This window comes from Rhea pennata, chromosome 1 (genome assembly GCF_028389875.1).
Source record: "Rhea pennata isolate bPtePen1 chromosome 1, bPtePen1.pri, whole genome shotgun sequence".
Classification (NCBI taxonomy): Eukaryota; Metazoa; Chordata; class Aves; order Rheiformes; family Rheidae; genus Rhea; species Rhea pennata.
Window position 1 is genome coordinate 73,959,592 of NC_084663.1, and position 17,817 is coordinate 73,977,408.

Sequence of the window (17,817 nt, forward strand, 5' to 3'; positions counted from 1 at the left end):
TCAATATTTTAGTCCAGATCAAAAGTCCACTTCAAAACTGAGTCTTAAAGCACATAAACTGCTAACAGTCTCTGAGTTCACAAAAACATGTTAGAGTTAATCTGAAATGAACTGCCTGAAGACCATTTTGTATGAAATTTGAGTACTGAGAAACAACTTTCAGAGCCGCTCTTACTGTGTCGCACTACTTGCTAAAGTTGATGTAGCAGATAAAAACTGGTTAACTGAGCTAGTTTGCATACCGGTACCATCACCTAGATATATCCTGACTTGTTTCTTCCCTGTTTATACTCACATATTGCTCCTGAAGGGAGCTGATAACACTCCTGAAGGGTGCTGGTAACAGAGCTCAGTGAGATAGGATTAAGCTATTCTTAATAATAGAACAATGGAGAACAAAACAAAGTAGGTATTATATTTTGTTATCAGGATAAAGCTTTCCATTTCTTTGGAACATATCCTGTTTCACGCAATGGCCTTCAGGCATACATTTCCCCATGTGGAGGAAAGAGTTTCAGCTCTCCCATCATCGCTAAAAAGTGCAGCACACATTCCCACATCAAATACTGTGGTCACAGTCTTGTGACTGTATAGCCTGCTTGTCCCTAGTCCTGTCATATTCAACTGTTCCTGAACAAATAGGGCCAAATGTGCTCATTTCAAGGAAATACTGATATATTTTTATCATTAGTGGGAATTAATTAGCAAAATTAGTGGGAATAGATCTGTTTTAAAAACATGTTCCATGCCATATGATTCCACTGGGGATAATAAGATTTGTGAATTTCCTTTCTGGCCACAGTTCAGTTGTTATAAATTTATCATATTGTTTCTCTCAAGAAAGAAGTCGATTCATTCATGTTTGTATGTGAGAGTGAGGAGACAAATGAACAAAATGGGAAGCCTAATTCCTAAGGATAGCTGAGGTCTGATTTCAAACTGACACCCTCTGAATTGCCCATCAGGAGGTCTGTTCTGCCCTTTCTACTGTTCACGCTAATTGTAAAACTCTTCTCAGTTTTTAAGATAGGAAAAATATACAATAGTCATTCCCTGAAGCTCATGTTGGAGCTTCCTAAGAAGAGCCTTCTGATATGCTGAGAAAAGCCTGACTCCTTGGAAAACAATGGTAAAACTGGCATTGACCTAACTGGGGACAGGACATGCTTTTGTGTCTGAAGTTAGTTCTATTTACATAAGTAGAACCCCACAATGATCACTGCAGATAGATCCAAATACAAGGAATGCAGAGTATTGTCTTTTCTTAGGACATACATAAAAATGAATACTACAGATACGTAAGGGATACTCTCAGTGGAAGCATGTAGTGGAACCTGTGATAGAGATCCAGGGAAATACTGTGTCTAGGTATCCTGAAATTACTCTTTCTAGGCCTCTCCATAGCAATAGAAAAGTTCAGATATTCAGGTCTTACCTTTCCCAGCAATGAACCATGCATAGCTGCAATGAAATCAGCAGAATTACGCTTGACTCAAACCACCGTATATGAAATAAGAAATGGGCCTCAGGAAGCTAGACAAATCACCTGTTCTTGTTATTGGAAGCTTCAAGCAAGTCTTGAGCTACCAAGTATAGTATGTCTATCCATGAGAGTTAGATAAATAAGGGTTAACACTTGTTTTTTTAAAAAGGCCAAGGAAGTACCCATGGGTCTGAGATTTCTATAAATCATCTCTGAAAAGCAGATGGAAAGGAGCATGATTACTTAGAGCTTACGCTTGACTTGGTGTATTACTCAGACTTTCTATAGAGATGACATGAAATAAACTACTTTGCTAAAGTATACTGAAATACATGGTTGTTTAATTCAACGTCTGGTGGATGGATTGTGTTCCTTTTGGTCATCCGATGGGTACAGAAGAAATCAGAGAGAGCTGAAATGTGTATATTTAAAAGTGATCTTAGACAGCTGAACTGAAGTATTTATTATTATTGCTAAGACTATTACATTATTTGACAAATAGTGTTGACATTACATATCAAGCTATAGAGTAATTATTAATTCTTGTAATAACAACACTAATTTCACATTTAGTTTTCACTGTAAAAAAATGAAACTCACTCTGCAAATCAAGTCCTTGATGCTGCAAATGTAAATGCAAAAATTATGCATATACTTAACATTCCATATCATGACTTAGATTCATCCTACCTAAATGCAGGCATTTAAATGAGGCAATAAGCTGGACACCTGAAGACCTCAGGTTCTTTGTATAGCCAAAAGGGAAGGATACCTTTAAGTATGCTTCACATGGTTCCTTTAGAGGGTGGTTGAAGGCACTAAACTTTGAATTACCCTCTAGACAGGTGATATTCAGCTCATGCGTTGCAAAAATAAATTCTTCAGTGTCAGTCAACAAATCTTCAATGACAAGAAACAAATAGATGTAAAATAGGGTGACTAGAGAAGAGGTAAATCTGCCACATCAGCAGCTTGACCCTGGAAAACAAGGTTTCAGTGGTGTTAGTGATCCCATGACACTTACGTTTTTCAGATGCCAAATTAATGTGTCCTGATTACACAGGCAAGGCTAAGCCCATGGCCAGATTTGCAAGTGACAGGAATTTTCCCCCATTTCAGACTGGCAAAGACCTTTGGGACCTTTCTCAGTTGTTTTTGATTTTTCTTCTGTTTGTCTATGGTCCTCTCTAAAATCTTCTGATCATAAATTCCCTCCTACTTAAAGGACTTAGTACACAAATGGTATCTTTTTCCTGTACTTAGTGACTTTTAGTCTTTTGACTCAAAATCTTATGTCTTGGTACAGTGTCAGGAAATGTCATGGTTTGGCATATTGGAATTTTTTAGACTAATGACCAACTCATGACCAGATGATTTTTTTCTAGCGTACTGTTCTTACATCTTACTTCCACCAACCAACCTATGGGAGGCAGCTGAGACCCGAAAACGTGAGGAAGTTGTTGCCAGCTGCTAAAGTGAAGGACTGAAGGTCCTATGTGGTTTCTCTTCTTTGACTGAAATTGTGAAGAAAGGCTGAGGAAAAGGAGTTCTTCAATTAAAAGAAGCAGAAACAAAGAGGGAAGATAATAGTCTTCAAATAAGTAAAAGATAGCTGCAAGAGGAGAGAAAATAAACTCTGTCATGTCAGTGTGTTTAGGACAAGCAGTTGTAAGCTTGAGTTACGTTACAGGATACTCAGGCTAGCTATTAGGAACTGTAATGCAAAGGGTAGTTACACTCTGTAACACATTGCCTAGGGGATGTGACATCTCCCTCACTGGCAGCTGGCACTGGCACAGAGTTAGGATTTGTTTTAGATATAGTTGCTGCTGCCTTGGATCACAACAGGTGACCTAAATGATCCCTTTAGGTCCTTTGGAGCCCAATTTCCTGTGATTTTATCAAAGTTATCACTTGCAAGGAAGAAAATCTGGCCAAGAAAACAGACAGAGAAAATATATTTTATATCTTAGCTCAATGCCGCCATAAATTATCTCTGCCAAGTTTTCTGGCAAAAAAATTCCAAATTACTGTCATACACAAGTCTCAGAGATTACAATAGAGATGAATTGAAAGAGGTTATGGGGAATCAAGGGACATGGGAATACAAGCAAAAGATACTGTAGGAAAATTCAGCATAATAAAACTTAGTGCTAGATCTAAGGGGAATTAATATTTATTTACAAAATCTCTGTGCAAATTGATGTTATGCACTAAACATTCACTTGTGGGCAATAGAAATGACAAGGGACATTGGCTATTGGGTCTTCATCTCTCTGGGGTTCTTCTCAATTGAAAACAATGAACTCTTGGATGGATCTTTCATACTCTCTAGGAATGAATACTTTACACAGTGTGATCCTTTGTTTTGTGATCTTTCTTACTTCAGAGTCCATAAATCTTGGGCAAGGTTGCTGTTTGTTGTCTGTTTTCTTCTGGTTTGTTTGAAATACATGTCTTTTTCTGATGGGCCAGAAAGAAAAGAAGTGATATGTGTCATATGCTGCAACATCGTTGCCATTCTCCTGTTGTTACGATACAGCATCTTTTGCAGTCATTTGTGCAGTGCTCTTAGCAGAGTGCAGGCCTTTGGGCTTGACACAAACATCGCATTACTCAATTTTACTGCTGGGAGCAATGTCCTGGGAACAATGTCCAGAGAATGGTGTCCTTTGTTATCAATACAGGCTATTCCTTTAACCTCTGTTCTGCTGTTTCACATGGTGCTTCCACACATGTACATTTCCATTCGTACTGTGTTCGTACTGCTCTTAATATTTTTGTTAAAAATCTCCACAACTTTAGCAGCCAGCTTGCTTGTTTGATCTGTGCACTGGATCATTAAAACAGTTTATCTCCTCATAAATGTCCTCAGTCTGCAGCCCCTATATGCCCCAGATATATTTATCTATTTATGAAATGCTTGTGCATTTTGTGTAGTAACAAATTCTTCCAGCTGAAGCGCAAAGATGTGTATGTAATGCCTCCTTTTTATCTGACACTGAACATGCCTGACTAATGCTGATTTTTTTGCTCTGGTAACTGCAAAGCTTCATAGGTCACCTTTCCAGCTGCGGAGAAATCCATGATGTGCAATCATGGCCTAATCAGAACGTAGCTTGTTCCTACCTTCATACCTAGTCTAAAGCAATTTTTATCTTGCTTTATCTAAAGCAGTAGGTTTAATTATAGATTTGTATAGCTCATACGTCTCCATCTGTCTTCTGAAACTGCTCCTACATCATAACCTGGCATAACCCAGCATAACCCAAAATTAACAACCCAGGTAGTATTCACACTCTATTTTTGCAGCTGATGGGAACAGCCACCTACTAACACTATTATAATAGCCATAACACCATACCATACAACAGCAAATAACATCAACTGAGAAAATCATTGTCAGAGATGGAATAAGAATTGAGGAATTATAACTTTGCTTAAATGGCCTTTCTAACCCTAGCAATGATGTAAAATTTGTCCATGGGGAACTAAATAACATCACCAGCTATTTTTGCTATAGATAGGTTGCCAGGCAGTTATCTGTGATAATCACCCATGAAATAACTTCTGCAGATGCCATTGTGCTATTACTGTTTTAAGTTTCTACTGACTGTATTTTTTAATTTCTCTTATGGTTTTGTTGAATTGGATTTCCTCTACTTTAGAGAACAAAACTTATGGGTATAGATCGTATGATAGCCTCCCTTTAAGTAAAATGAATCACTTGTGCACGCATATTGTTCTTCCTCTTCTCAGTGTAAACACTTTCCCTGTATCTAGGCCTCAAGCTGGATGGGAAACAAGTACCATAAAGTGTTGTTGTTTGGACTGGTTCCTATTTCCAATATCATCACTGACTGATGACCTGCAGAGCAAGCCCTAGAAACAAAGCACATGCACAGTCTGAACATAATTTTACAGGGTCAGATAAATAGCTATCTTAATAATTTTTCTATGAACATGTGAACCGTAGAAGACTGTGTGAAAGATCAGACTGAGTGATCTTTCCTGATGGTACCTTTGTAACTCATACTATTTAGAAATATACTTCCCACTCACCATTGCTTAGGCAACAGCCACTAGCGTCAGAAAGTTTTTTCTCTTGTGCCCCTGTGTTTAGCCAAGTATCTTCTCAGACCCAAAGATATTTTATGTCACATTTCTGTAGGATCACTTGCCTCAAGACAGCTGCTGAGAGGATTACAGAGTTCAGGTCTGCACGTACAATCTTCCTGTTTCATTTCAATGGAAATTTTTGACAGACAGTTCTCACACTCAAACTAATAGGTTAGCTAATAGTCACTTAGGACTATCCACAGCAGGACGTGACCCACTTTTTAGTCAGAATTACTGCTGGGAAGGAATGTCATTGGCTATGTGTTTACAGAGACTAACATTCTGCTTTGAAGCATTTGTGCTATATTTTAATTTTTGGTTAAAAACACCCCCAAAACTAGAAACTACATTAATTATGGATTACGGATTAAAGTAGTATGGATGAAATAATTTTGTTAAGAAGGACATAGAACATTCAAAATATCTGGAATATAAACTAATTTTATAGATTACTTTCAGACAGCTTTTGACATATAATTTTGATTGACTTAGTGATGACTGTGGTGACTTCGGGTACCTGACTGAGGGAAAACAGATAGCTAAGTTGACCAACAGGGCTAAGATGACTAAAATGACTCAAGTACCTAAGGTGACTTGTGTACTCTGAACTGTGACTTGGAAAAGCATTGGACTTGTGTCTAACCTCTAGAAACCTCTGCTTTCTAGAGACAGACATGTCTGTCTCTAGTTTTCAAAGAGACCTGGATAAGCTGGAGAGTTGGGCAGAGAGGAGGCTCATGAGGTTTAACAAGGGCAAGTGCAGAGTCCTGCACCTAGGGAAAAATAACCCTCGGCACCAGTACAAGCTGGGGGCTGACCTGCTGGAGAGCAGCTCTGCAGAGAAGGACCTGGGAGTGCTGCTGGACAACAAGTTGACCATGAGCCAGCAATGTGCCCTTGTGGCGAAGAAGGCCAATGGTCTCCTTGGGTGCATTGGGAAGAGTGTTGCCAGCAGATGGAGGGAGGTGATCTGCCCCTCTACTCAGCCCTGGGGAGGCCTCATCTCAAATACTGTGTCCAGTTCTGGGCTCCCCAGTGCAAGAGAGATATGGAGCTACTGGAGAGAGTCTAGCGTAGGGCTACGAAGATGATCAGAGGGCTGGAGCATCTGCCCTATGAGGAACTGGTGCGAGAGCTGGGCCTCTTTAGCCTGTGCAAGAGAAGACTGAGGGGGGATCTTATCAATGTGTATAAGTGCCTGAAGAGAGGGTGTCAAGGGGACGGGGCTAAACTCTTTTCAGTAGTGCCATGCGACCGGACTAGAGGCAACGGGTACAAACTGAACCATAAGAAGTTCCGCCTGAACATGAGGGGGAATTTCTTCACTGTGAGAGTGACAGAGCACTGGAAGAGGTTGCCCAGAGAGGCTGTAGAGTCTCCTTCTCTGGAGATACTCAAAACCCACCTGGATGCAATCCTGTCTAACATGCTGTAGGTTAGACTAGATGATCTCCAGAGGTTCCTTCCAACCTTACCCATTCTGTGATTCTGTCTATCAGTAGGTCTCGTAAGTAGACCATTAATTTGCAGATAGGCCAAAAAGATCCCCAAATATAATTAATTTCATTTTTATTTTTTGGGAAGACCTTGGAACATTTGGAACCACAGAACTGCTTTTTTTGACTTAAGATTATATTAAAGTTCAAAGATGACATACTTTCTAATTCTAGCTTCAAACTCAAAAGAATACGAAGAATTCAACCCAGTTCAGGAATAACTTCCCTCTTATGACATAGCTTTCTTATCCTTGCCTTTGCAAGATTTGTGACATTTTCCAATAAAATTTGTTGGAAATTTAAAGTTTATAAGCTTTTGGTAATAACGTGAAACTAAAAACTGAGTCTGTCCCACCAAGTCCCCTCAAACTGTATTTCCAAACTGTGGTCTATACCAGACACAGATCTGTTCTCTGAGATGTACTGCACTTTAGTATTACACAGTGGACTGCCTCCAACTATTTGAACTCAGGTTGAATACATTTCATGTCACACATCATTGCATATTGTGTCTTAAAACAATCCAGAGGATTCAAAATTTTGTTTTAAATGATCAAAAACAAAGATCTGTGTTCAAGCACTGAAGTAAACTTTCCTGGGAAGTTGAATACAAATCACTTTTGTACCTTGATTCCTGGAAAAAGTTGCTAACTATTGACAGTGCTTTGTGCTTGCAAAGGGCTGTACAGTGAATGCCAATTAAATGCTCATCATTTACCTGATAGAGTATTTGAAATATCCTAGAGTTCCTTTTCTTCTCACTAACTATGGAAACCTGAAAATATGTGTGATGTGGAAATAAGTATTTTTTTCAGACTGGATTGATTGTGTCTCAGGTAGAATGTGCACTGGTAACTGCCATGGGATGCCCTTCCTGATGCTGACCATGAGAATTAGCACCTAAATGTTCTATAAACCATCTTTGTCTTGAGACTAACTACAGGTTAATTTTTCCCCTGTCTTTCTTCTCAGTTTCCCTAATGAGCTACTGTCTCTGCTTAGATGAAGAACTATCTTCAGAGACATAAAGTTCCTTCTGAACTTCAGACGGAATGACACCTCTTTGGTCTGATAGCAAGTATTGATAGGGAGCAAGAAATTTCCCCTATATCACTCTCTTTTCTTCTGCAACTCCGTACATAGATGGAAGATGCCTGAATACTAGTACATTTTGTATCAGAGGAGTTTTGTTTGCTTCCAAGTGTGTATGAAAACTGGGTTATGCTAACATAATAGTGGAATCAATATTAACAGTTATATGCCTGGAACAGGCAGGTAGGTACAGCCACAGTAGGAAAAATCACTTTCCTTGGAAGACATCAACAGCTTCTGTTTGTGCAAAATAAAGTTTATAAACTGGAAATTGTATATAATTTTGTATTTAATTTATCAAATGAACATAATGTTTTCACTTCTACATTGTAGTAACCTCAATATTTTCTTTATAAGGACTACAACAGGAATATTGCTGTAGATCTCTGCATCATATAATGGCTGTTGTATTGAACACATTCGTTGGTGATAATTGAAAAATGAAACACAGAATACCTTGTTGAGGGACCTATTCTACCATTGTTATAAACTCTGTAAATTTTTTTTAGTGGAAGCTGAAATGCGTATTTGCAGGAAAGAAAGCTTTCTGAAGAAGATTCTTATTTTGTCCTTGTTCAAGCAGGTACAGAAACTGTGTTAAATGCAGTGGGAATAGTCTCTCTTATAAAATATTCTTTCAATTTGCTTTATTTTTCAGGATCACATTTTGTTGGATTCTCCCAGCAGTAATAAAATGTGTTAGTATATTAAGTAACTATATCATCCCATACATTCCTCATGTTCCTTTTCTTTGATTAATCTGTGTCTCACTTTCTAGCTCTGAAAGTTTCTGCAGAAAACTTGGTTCTGCAGAAAATTTGATGCAAAAGATACTACTATCCTCCCAACCTCTCTAGGAAGGTACTTAACAATGTTAGCCCTGGGCCTTACGAAGAAAAGTTAAGTTTTTCAAAATATGGGGCCTAAAGTTAGCATCTTGCATTTTAAAGTTGCTGAAACAAACATCATAGGCATCAAAAAGATAAATTTTTCATGCCTATGACTTTTCACAGTAATATTTTATCAGATTTTTCAGCTAACAAATATGAGATACTAAGAACTCTCAAAATACTGGAAAGAAGGTTTGCAGTCTCTGTTTCTGGTTTGTTACTAAAGACAGGGAGGAAATAAAAGGTGGAGGGAAAGACAAAAATAAGAAATAAAAGACAATATTTTTTCATAAGTAAAAAGTAAAAATATTACCACAAATATGTTGAACAATTTTTTTTTAAAAAAAAAGTGAATTAGGCAAAATAAAAGCTTTTCAAAGCAAAATTTCAACCAATTTTGCTAATGATGAATTTTCTATCACTAGTACAGAGCCAACTAGAAACACTAGTTTCCAGGGCTGAGTGGTAAAGAGCGGAACAATTTATCCTTTCCAACCACACCCAGGTGGAAGAGACCTCTGGAGTCATCTAGTCCAACTCCCCTGCTCAGGCAGGGTCACCTACAGCATGTTAGACAGGGTTGCATCCAAGTGGGTTTTGAATATCTCCAGAGAAGGAGACTCCAGAACTTCAGCTTCAAGAACTCATGTTTCCATCTAGGATTTTCTGAAAAGGTAAATGGGAGATCTACGTCCTGAAGATACCATTTCCTTTGTTCAGACATGCCATACATATGTGATTCTTATCACAAATGACTGTTACTTTCTGTTTCAAAGCCAAAATCAATTATATTCTGCTGCTCTCAGACATCACTCAGCCATGTCTAGTAGTCGGATGCTACAAGCTGATACACAGAATCTGTGTTATTGTTGAAAAAAGCACCCTTTAGTTTGAAACATCTGCTGGATGATGACTCATTTACAGGCCAGATCTGAATCTGAGTTGTACAGATGGGTTCATTCTTAATTGCAGCTGTAATGATAAGCAATATGTTACTGGACACATAGCACACACATATGCCCATATACTGGCTTACTCTGCATACCCTTGAGATAACAGAGAAGGCATAAACTAATTCATCAGAAGAACTGCAGCATCATGTGCCATCAGTTTAAAAAACAGTTCAAAAACAAGATCTGGACAAAATGATTCTGGTCATATTTGTTCAATGATCCCCAGATTGCCTCAGCATGTCAGCATTTGACTTGCAAAGCTATAAAATGATCTGTTGGTCTGCTTGAAATAACACGGTCAATCTCATGACTATTACAGCAACAAAATGAAAACAGAGTGAATGCTGACGATAGTCTACTTAATGCACTTTTACATTTCTCAGACAGTTTGCTTTATTACGATAACTATGATGCAAATTTCCCTTAAGTCGTATTAATAAATCTTATATGTCTGCCAAGAGTTTGCTTTGAAGCATTATACACTTCATCCTGTTGTTTGTCCACTGCTGTTTTTTAGGAACTGTCCTTTTCATCTCAAAGGCTTTTTTTTTCTACCAGTTTGTACCCTATGGTATTGCGTTACTGCTGTCCTGTATCTGGACCAAATTGTGTTTTAACAATTTACCCTACTCTTTCAGTACTGGTATGAACCCTCTGACCATGCTATCTGACTGGTGTCACAAGATAACAATGAAGTATTATAGAAATATCTCAGATATAATCCACTGAGGATCTTCAGGGAGTGTTTTTGGAGATTCTGTAGCTGAGAGGAAGGATAGTGCTGATTGCTGGATAATTTAGAATGTTTTTATTTGTTGTTGTTAATGATCTTTTGTGTCTTCTGCTCAGCCATTGCCTTCCACTGGTCTGACATTGACACATCCTGCTCTAAAGCAATAGAGTCATTTTAAAATAAATTCAATCCTTTGGGCTAAATTCTACTCCAGCTTTTAATCCATGTAACTATGGGGATTTAATAGAATTTCATATGTTGTAAAATAAGCTTTGGGCATAGTTTACCGTTTCCTGTTTTCAGCAAGGGTCACAGATGACACTAGCAAAGAGGCAATAAGAAAAAGTCGGAGATCAGGGCATTAGCAGTTAGTACCTCCCTGCAGAGGTAGGTAGTTGATAGTGCAGAGAACAGGACAGGGCTAGAGATAACGCTGCAGCAGTTAAATCACCTGAATGATGTATCTATTGTTAACTGAATACACATTTTGAGGGGTGACTACAATGTTTTAAAATAATATTTGAGGGTTTTTTTATATAAAAGTGAATTTTAATATAAGCTCTTTTTTGTTCCTGGGAACCTTAACATGAACTTTGTTAAAAGTTTCTAGTTTTGAGATATGCAACTTCAGAGACTGGGGTATGAAGACTTAGATAAAAGTAAGGAAATTACACCATATATCTGGCCTGAAAAAAAGATATGAATCCTCTTAAGGATTCAATGCATCCTCTTATGGTCTCTGTTTAGTAGTGACTTTTGAAGAATACATTATATATGATGGAAATAACAAAACAAATTATGTGTTTTGGGTACCGTGGATGTGAAAGGTTAATATTAGTATAGGCAAGTGAATTTCATCTTTTCTTATTAAAAAGAGATTTATTATAGCTTTAATGGTTTAGCTTTCTTTACATTTATGCCAGAATAGAACATGGCAGTGTTGAAGTACAACAGACAAGTTACAGCATTATAATCAATAGTGGTAAGGGATGTTGGAGAAGGATTGTGTGGATTCAACCAGATCTAGTGAAAATAGTGAGGACAACCTCTAAAGGACACTTATGATGTTTATTACCCTTTTTCATCGTATTGTAAGGGACTGTCTTACTGTGTACAGTAAGATAAAATGGATACATGTGAAAATATCTCAAGCTGATTTTAAGCCCCCTCAGGAAAAGAAAAGAAAAAGATACAGGGTAAAATTTTTGAAAATCCTCTAGTGATTTAGTTTCTTAATTTTCATTTTCAAATGTAGCATAGCACTGTTGAGGATAGGACTCCACTTTCTAAATTTTAGATATGGGAGAATTAGTTAAACCTATAACAGCAATACAGACTATCTCCTTGTCCGTGGGGAGAAATAGTCATATCCAGGGGGAAATAATTCCCCACTATTTTATATACCTGTTTTAGGATAAAAAGAACTATCCTCTGAAAATGTATTTTTCTGATTTTCTCTCCGTAAACTATACGTGGTCATCTAGACCGGCTGAGACAAAGGAATCAACTATCTGCCATATAATCCAAATTCGAGGGTGGATTCTGTGTTTGGTACCTAACTACCACTTCGATCATTACAGTGGAACTAGACACTTAAACATCTTTTCATTTCTGACTATTTTCTAGGTGAAAACCAAACATGACAATGGGACTTGTTAGTTTAGGTAACTTGTTGAGTTCAATGGGAGAAAAAGAATTGATCCTTAGTTTAGTCCTGTCATGTTTGTAGACAGGATGAAATCAAGCTAGTAGGTGTGCTTGTTTAGAAATAAGATAAAATTTTACGAGTAACACACAAGAATAGTCTAAACTATCGAGACTCCACCCAGAGGGCACAAATTCAGCACAGCACAAATAAAAACAAAGACAACTCTTTCTTCCAGCTCTATATACACAGAGATACCATGTCATTTATACTACAGATATATCTAAGTGTTTGGTAGAGTTTAAATTGCAGTACAAAAAGGATACTAGGATACGTAGGATGAAGCTCCTATATGTTTGTAGGACATAGAAATCTTTCATTGCTCTTGACAGACTTGGGAAGTTTTCCAATATTAAAAGAACAGCTCTCAGGTTTTGTTTTGTCTTTAAAGAAAAAAAGTATAATCAAAACAATACATTTTCTTGCCAGTGTGATAGATTTAAAAAGTTAATACCTTCACCAACAGAGCAATTAAAACCTGAGATCTGAAAAGTAATGTTGTATTTGACATTTAAGCACATAACTTATTTTTCAATATTTATCCTGATTTTTTACTTCATGTTCCTGAGATCTGAAACACTGAAACTAAACCAGCCAATCCCATTTTTGCTTGCAGTCACTTTCTAGTAAGCTTCTGTTCTGGGTACACAGGCATGTTATTTAAGTGTTCCTGTTGCAAATATTAGAGGTGAAGAGTTTTTTTTAACTGCTTCTGTTAGTTGAGTTGTGTTTTTAAATCACAGAAGTATTATTTGGGCCTGAAAGTTCTGCAAACCAGTGGGAGAAAGCATGGTGGGAATATGAGTATAGCTAAAGATAGGAAGCTGTAGTAAGGTGGTAAGGTTCAGACCTGTGCTTATTGTGCTTATGAGCCATGGGGAGAAAGCACCCGGATACCCACCACAGCGCAAACTTCTTCTGTAGGTGGAGTAAATCGCTGCATGCTGCAGCTGCGCACCCAGATTCAGCCAAGATCAAGAAGTACCAAGAGAAATCGTAATACTGCACTTGGTGCATGGGATTCCACCGCTGCACCACACTGCCCATCGGAGAGCAGGACAGGAGATCCCTGCTGAAGTCTAATGGCTTTATATATCCCTTCGTGCTGGTGATTTTTGACTTTGGGGATTTTCTTGTAGTTCTTCTTATAGAGTTCCTCTCTACGCAGATTGCTTTGTTGAACTTTTGCTGTATATATTTTCCACAACACTTTTCCCCATAGAAACAAGGAATAATAACTTTTAAAAAAGCTGTGGAAAATATTTTAAATAATACTGAGCTTCCTGCAGCTTCCCCCCGCCAAGCTTAATCACAATGAATATTTAAAAGAGAAAGAGAAGTTATTCAAAGACCAGGCTGAATTTTCCATTACATTAAACAAATAATGAAACAGAAAATTGCAACTTTGCTGCTTCAATAAGATTTAAAAATCTTGGTAGATATAGTTTTTTGAGATAAAATAAGTAAAGTGTAACTAAAACCAATGCAGCGAGTTTTTATTTTTTAAATAGGGATGTATGCATAAACAAAATTAAACTTGAAGCCGTGTCAATCTGATCTTTATATATGATGGCAAGAGTTCTGACACCATGCTACTAGGTTGCCATCGCTATGACAAATTTAGAACGAAAACAAAGGCTTAATAGGGCAGAGCTTATATAATTTAGTCATACATTTGTTTATACGGCCACAAAAACTTAAATAGAAGAGCATGAAGCCCCAGTATAAATGATCTACATATGTTTAAAATAAGTCAGACAATTTTCCCCCGCTGGGTCGGCACAGCGTGCGTGACAGAGTTTCCCCGAAACACCTACTTCGGCACTTCTGACCAAGTTCCTTGCATGCAGTGGTGAAAAGAGGGCGATTTCAGCTCGTTGCCTGGCACACGGAGAGCCTGCGAGGCTGCAGGCAGCTCCCCCGGCTCAGCTAACGGCGACCGGCAGCTCCTTTGGGCCCAGTGCCGTGGTTGCTGGGGCTGGCGCGCCCAGAGCCTGTGCTTGGCCGGAGGTCTAGGGTCCGGTCTGCAATGTGGGCACTGTCTGAGAGAGTTATTGCCTCCCGAGACTACGGCTACTCCAGAAGTGCTCGCTCCGTGAACGCTCTCCGGAGCGCGAATGGCCTGTCCTGTTCAGTGGCTTACGTAAAGCAGGAAAATGGAAGCGGCGAGCGCTCAACCGCGAGCGAGGGTGAAGCGATCCGTACCCGCAGCGGCCACCGTTCCCTCACGCAGTCCAGTCCTAATTCATCAAAGCCTTCCTCCGCTCCCGATACTCCTGCCCCGTTTAGGTTCCTTTGGGTTTAGCTGGTTGAGCCTGGTACGAGCCTGCACGGGGGACTGGGCTTTGCTGGCATTTTAATGTGCTTTGGCTGCTGCCTGCTGCCTGCCCGGGAGCGAGGGCCCCAACCTCAGCGGTCCGTAAGAGCCCCTCGGGATTTCTTTGCACATCTTTCCCCCCCACACACACACAAAGCACGGCATCTTATAGCTCCTATTTCTCTTCCCTCCACCTCGCGCGTGGCGTTTCTGCCCAGAGGCGCCGCGAGGGGCTGCGGCGGGGAGGGGGAGCGGGGACGGCCGGAGTGGCCTGAGGGGAGCGCGGGGAGCGCGGGAGCCGGAGCAGCGGCGCCGCGGGGCAGCGGCCCCCTTCCCCGGCACCGCGTCGCGTAAGGGCCATCCGCGGCGCGCCGGCTGCTGAGCATCACGCGGCAGCTGCCTCCCGCGCCGGGGCCGGCGCCGCATCGCGCTGCCGCATCGCCGGCCGCGGGCTTGTAGCGCGGCGTTTTGTCTGCTGCTCGTCCCTCAAAGGGCACCGGGAGCTCCCGGGCTTTGGGAGCCACAGCTGGCAGAGCGCTTTCCCCCGGGGAGCGAGCGTGGGAAATCAGGTGGAGTATTTAAAATGGGACTACCTGCAAGTCGGCCTGTGTTCCTCCCCCACCGTTTAATTACAGCTCCAAACGCATCCTGAAGCATCTATACTTCTCTTTCTCTCTCTCCCTCTCTTTTTATGCCTCTCTGGTAAATTGAAAAGCCCAGGGGAATACAGAAAATCATTTCGGATCAAAACAGAATGTATTCTGTCATTTTGGAGCTTTCCATTTTTCTTAATCCTTCCAAAAATAAATTTCGAAGCATCTTAGCCTTGCAGGTAGAGAAACAAAAGCGCTTCAGTTAGAAAATAGCAAAATGAAACACGCTGGTTGCTTCCATGTGTATTTTAGCTGCTCTTTAAATTATTATTCCTATCTATACAGTTTGGTAGAAATGATGGAAATGATTGATACTGAGCAAATTTTTCATATTTTGGTAAAGGAAATTCTGACCATAAACTTCAGTCAACTCTGTCTGAAATTGTGCCCATTTTCAGAAATGTCAGACTACAGTGCTCTTTTAGATGATGGTTAGATGTGTTTAAAGTATTTTTTTCATCTTCTTAAACAAAACATACATATATAGCAGAACTCAGGAGCTTTCATTCCACATTCTTTTTTTTCTAAGGCACTGAACTTTAAAACAAAATTAGAAAGGGAAGGAAAAGAAGCAGAAAAATTTAATATGCAAGGAAGATTTCTGAAATGCTGTGGAGGACTGTCTCAGTTACTTAATGTAATAGTGTGCTGGAAGTTACATGTCAATGGGGGACAACAAAAGGCAATAATTTTCTCAAGATATGAGGTTGCTGCTTTCTTGTCCTTATAGTCATAAGGTGAAAAATCACAGAAAAATGGAAAATGGGTTTTCCGAGATTTCAGTACATCCTGCCAATATCTGGCCCCAACCATCTTGCTGCGGTCTCAGCTCAGAATTTATTGCAATCCCTTTCATGATACAAGAAAGAGCTTGATCCAGATCCACTGGTGAACATTTGAGCTCTAACAGTCTAGGTGTAACCACTGGATTCTGCTAGGTCTAAGCAAAGTCTATCTCAAAGGTTTCCTGCTCCCATACTTAACTAAGGACCAATTGTGCTCAAAAACATCCTGTGCTATGATGCATCTTATGATGCACCGCAAAGGACCACAAAGACCTGCATCTGGCAGTAAGATCTTTGCCATTTGCAACCTCAAGTTGTATGGCTGAAGTGAAAATGCCATGATGGAAAATCTGAAGCCTAGTATATCTCGGTTCAGTAGTACTGTAAGAAAATAAGTAAACAAACCAACTAAGGACATGCAAGCTATCTAGGGACCTCTTTCTCTTTAAATAGAGAAACATATACAATGTAGCAACTTCTAATACTGCAAAAAATATGCATCCCTTGCAAATAAGGGCAATAGCATTGAAAATTGTAGTTCTGATACATATTTTTATTTCATATTTAAAAAATACTGTTTAAAGAGAAATGATATCCAGTGTCTCAAGTTCCTCTTTTTTTCTGTATGATTAAACAAAAGAGGACATGTTCTGTATTTTAAGCAGTAGAATCTACAGGGATCTAGGATAAAGAAAAATATCCGAGTAGACTTGTATTTTCCTTTTAGCTCCGGATGATGGAAGATGTTCAAAATTGTATTGTCAAATTCAAATTAACAAAGATTAATTCAAAAGAACTCAAAAGCTGAAGCTCCCATGCCTGCCAAAAGTTAGGCTACCTTGTGTCGTAATTAATTATTTCAGAAGAGCCAGCTGACACCAATGCCTGTGCTCTTATGCAGCCGAGTCGACTCTGGCTATTTCTGTGAGCAGAAGTCAAAATAAAAGCAAGCAGAAGAAATCCCGGGGGACGGTAGCTTCAAGAGGCGAAAAATTGGTGCTTTTTGATTGCCTGTCTCTTCCCAGTTTCCTGCCTCCTTTAGCGTGTGAGAAAGACAAGAAGAGCTTGTGCACTTTGGAAACTCGATAGGAGGCAGCAGCTGATCTTCCCATCACCAGCCTAAAAATAATCCACTCCAGGGCTTGGAGCTGCTTCACTAAGTGGAGGAAAATCCTGCCACCGGGATGATATTGATCACATAGCAGAGCCGAGTGAAAATTTGGGTTGGTATTTTGTTTTTGTGTGTGCAAAGGTAAGCAAGAGAGTTCGAGCTAACATTCAGCAACCAAACGGGGCATGCAGTGACCCTCCCCCATCATCTCCCACTAACCACCTCCTCCTCCTTCCCCGTGTATCTATGGGACAGGGCTGCTCCTTTCTCTTTCCTGGGATTACAGCTCAAATCTGTTTTTCTTTTCCTTTTCCATTCTCAGGCATTCTCAGGCTTTACAGTCCCCTCCTGTTGATGTTTTCCTTGCTGCTGCTCACAGTTACGTTTCTTTTTTTAAACCGTCCTCTCTTAGCGTGTGAAGTCTTAGGTTTTGCAGCAGGCTGAGTGTAGCATGCTCATATATGAAATCGCATTGTGTTT

General features: G+C 39.6%; 1 protein-coding gene across 2 annotated transcripts in view; it reads left to right on the forward strand.

The window, feature by feature from the left end:
* The first annotated feature begins 17,393 nt into the window (after positions 1-17,393).
* The window catches only part of ABCC9 (ATP binding cassette subfamily C member 9), an 84,342-nt gene continuing 83,918 nt past the window's right edge, over positions 17,394-17,817 (forward strand). For both annotated transcript variants that reach the window (XM_062591798.1, XM_062591809.1), the window contains exon 1: positions 17,394-17,478. The gene's annotated coding sequence lies outside the window, so the exon portion shown is untranslated. The remainder of the gene's footprint in view (positions 17,479-17,817) is intronic.